Source organism: Capra hircus, chromosome 15 (genome assembly GCF_001704415.2).
Source record: "Capra hircus breed San Clemente chromosome 15, ASM170441v1, whole genome shotgun sequence".
Classification (NCBI taxonomy): Eukaryota; Metazoa; Chordata; class Mammalia; order Artiodactyla; family Bovidae; genus Capra; species Capra hircus.
This window is the reverse complement of record NC_030822.1, coordinates 40,466,885-40,470,831: the sequence shown is the minus strand read 5'-3', so window position 1 is coordinate 40,470,831 and position 3,947 is coordinate 40,466,885.

Here is a 3,947-nt window from a genome sequence, read left to right as displayed (position 1 = left end):
ACATTAAACTGGGTGGAAAAGGCTGAGACACGATTTCATTATAAACCCCCACCACAATGGGAAGGGAACTCCAACCTAGAGCTTCTCCCTGAGCCGAAGGTTTGGACTCCACGTTGTGCAACCCAACCTTTAAGACCTGCTCCTAAGGCAAGCCCCCAATACATCTAGCTTTGAAAACCAACGGCTCATGCCCCAAAGACCCCTGGGGCCGTGGCATACTCAGAAGTGTCTCCTGAAGAGTTCACATGCAGACTGCTTCACCCCAGGGTCCCGCAGAGAGCAGACTCTGAAAACTGCCCAGACTTTACCTGAGCGAGGTTCATTTGCTGATTTTAAAGCTTTGGACTGAGGGGCCCTGGCCTGCTAGGGTACTCTCAAGGGATGGAGGCTTGTGGGTCCTTCAGCACTCTTTCTGCCTTGCTAAAGCCAGAAGAACCCTCTTTTTCTTTTTATCTTAAAAAAATAAAATCTTTCTTTTTATTCATATTTATATATATATATAAATTTTTTTTTTTCTGTGAATGCCAGCCCTGAACCTCCCCCGCCGGCCTCGCTCCAGCTGGACGCCATCTTTGCTCCCTCGCTGCCCTCCAGAGCCAGCATCTGCTGGAGGGGAGCTGCTACCCTCGTCTGGTGCCTGGGTTTTTACATCTGGTGACCCAGCTTTTACAGCTGTAGCCCAGGGGACTCCTCCTCCATTGCCTGGTTCTGGGGGTGGGGTTAGTTCCTGGGGCCCAGGGGGCTGTAACAATCAGATAAGTAGTTATCTTTGGCACACATCCATCCCCCCACCCCCACCCCCACTCCCAGCAGCACAGACAGCAGATTGAAACTTACCCGCTCTTTCTGTTGAAAGACGTCTTTTTCTTGCCCAGGAGTTGTGGCCTGAGGGGCAGGCACACTTCAAGGGCCCTTCTGGGGAAGCTAAGGCCTGACGCCATTTTTGCATTCTCTCTCCGCCTTGCACCGGCTCACCTGTATCTTAAATACCTTCCACTGAGACACTGACAGGTGTCAGCAGACCCTCACCTGCTAGGATCTATTAAAAATGAAGCAAGCTGTATGGACAAGCACCAAGGTTTGAGAGACAGCCAAGAGCAAGGGCAAGATTAACGATAAAGTTCATTTGTTACCGTGTATCATTACAAAATATTTTTTTTTCTTGTGATAAGAACTTTTAAGATCTCCTCTTTCAAATATGCTTTATAGTATTATTAATTGTAGTCTCCATGCTGTACATTAAATCCCAAGACTTATTTATTTTATAACTGGAAGTTTGTACATTTTGACTTCCTTTACCCTTTCACCCACATTCCCCCACACCTGCCTCTGACAACCACCAATCTGTTCTCTTTGTCTATGAGTTTAGGTTTGTTTGGCTTTGTTTTTTAGAGTCTACATATAAATGATCATAGGATATTTTTCTGACTTATTTCATTTAGCATAATGCCCTCAAGGTCCACCTGACTCATTGCAAATGGCAAGACTTTTTTTGTGTGTGGCTGAGTAGCATTTCATTGTGTGTGTGTGTGTGTGTGTGTGTGTGTGTGTGTGTCACATCTTTATTCATTCATCTGCTGATGGACACTTAGATTGTTTTAATATCTCAGCTACTGTAAATAATGCTTCATATTTACAATATATAATGTGTGTGTGCTAAGCTGGTTCAGTTGTATCTGACTCTTTGTGACCCTGTGGACTGAACCCTGCCAGGCTCCTCTGTCTGTGGTATTCTCCAGGCAAGAATACTGGATTGGGTTGCCATGCCCTTCTCCAGGGGATCTTCCTGACCCAGGGATCAAAAGTGTGCTCCTGAATTGCAGGCAGATTCTTTACCGCTGAGCCATGGGGCGGGGAGGTGGCGAGGCGCAGGAGCCTTTATATAACATAGTGAGGACATACATCTTTTTGAATTACTGTTTCATTTTCTTCTCATAAATAAGCAGAGTGGAATTTCTGGATCTGTATGGCAGCTCTATTTTTAATTACTTGAGGAATATCCTCATTGTTTCCATTTTTGTAACAACGTCAGATGACAGATGTTAATTAAATGTGATCATTTTGCAATACAAATATCAAATCACCTAAAAATAACATCATGTTATATGTCAGTTACACCTCAAAAAAAAAAAAAAAAGAGGAAGAAGGCCTGTCCAGACACACAGGCTGCTCTGAGTCCTGGAGAGCAGTGGCAGAAGGGCAAAGGCGGCAGGTCAGTCAGGTTTCCTTTGTCAGAAGGGTCTTCCCCGTCCTGAGGGGCACCTCCTGCTCCTTGGTCATTTCCGTCATCTCTAGGCTCCTAAGACCAGAGGGAGCTGGACCTGAAGAAACCACGTGGTGCTTTCTGACATGAACAAAGTGACTGCGGAGAATATTCCTGTTCTGTTGATCTGAGGGCTTCCCTGGAAGAAAGAGCCATCTTAAGTGGAACTGACTTAGACGTGCAAAAGTGCTTTGGAACTGTACTCCAAAGCACCATCCTAGCCAAAACCTGAAGTGGGCAGTGGAATATTAGGGAAATCACTCTCACTAGGTTAAATCTCTCCATAAACAGCTCTCCAAGGGAACTTCTACCAATAGACTTATTGCTTGAAGTGAGTCATCATTTAGGAAATGATTGCCCAGTAGTTGGATTTGTCTTTTGGGGATTAACTATGTCACCCCAAGTTACATGTGACATATTGGAAAAAACAGGGGGAGTAGACAGAGGACCTGGAGTATAGTCTGAACCTCACCTTTGCTATTATAGATTCTGAATCTCAGGCTTGTCACGTTTCACAGGGGGTGGGGTGGCGTGGGGTTAATATCCACCTTTCCTCCTTTAGTTACTCTAGTTCCTAGAGTTGCACATGCGGAGAACGCCTTCCTCAACTCTCCACTGGGTGAGTTGCTGCAAGTCTGTCCTTCAGGAAACCTTGCCTTGACTTTGTTCTCCCTTTGCTCCCATAACCTGTGCAAACATTACTCCATTTGAGGATAGAAGACACTTGATCGCTGTTCTCAATGCCTTTATAATGCATTTCATACTTGCTGACCAAAATAACTGCAGTTCTTTTTACAAACTGTTCAATACTACATAAAATGATGATCCTTAAGTCATTAATCACAAAAGGTACTGAAAATAAAAATACATACTAGCACCTTGGTCTTACATATTAAAACATCTTTTTCTTTTGAAGTATTGTGTTAGTTTCAGGAATACAGCAAAATGATTCATATATATATGAATATATATTATGAATATGTATATAATTTTTTATTACAAGATATCAGATATAGTTCCCCATGCTATACAGAAAATCCTGGTTATATAGTAATGTGTATCTCTTAAATCTCATACTAATTTATCCCTCCTCTCCTTTCCCCTTCCGTAACTGTTTTTTACGTCTATCAGTGTTTGTTTTGTAAACAAATTCCTATTTATTACTTTTAGATTCCACCTATGTGATATTGTGTATTTGTCTATTTCACTTAGTATGATAATTTCTAGGTCTGTCAACATTGCAAGTGGCAGGATTTCATTCTTTTTTATGGCTGAGTAGCATTCCATTGTATATGCATTATACATACTACATCTCTTTATTCATTCATCTGTTGATGGACACTCAGGTTGCTTCCCTGTCTTGGCTTCCATAGTTTTTTTTAAATTTTTTGGCTGAGCCACACATGTGGGACCTTAGTTCCCCAACAAGACACTTAACCCACCCCTACTACATGAGAAGCCCAGAGACTTAACCACTGGCCTGCCAAGAAAGTCCCTGTAAATAGCTTCTTGCATCTTTAAAAACACTTCAGAAATCTACAAAGAATTACAAAACTTTTGAGTAAACAGTCTTCAGTTTAATTCAGGTTCTTCCAAATATTTGCAGTTTATTGATACTACTAAATTTTCATATACAAATGTACTGCTCCCCCCCTCCCCAAATGACACAAAGTTTACACACAAA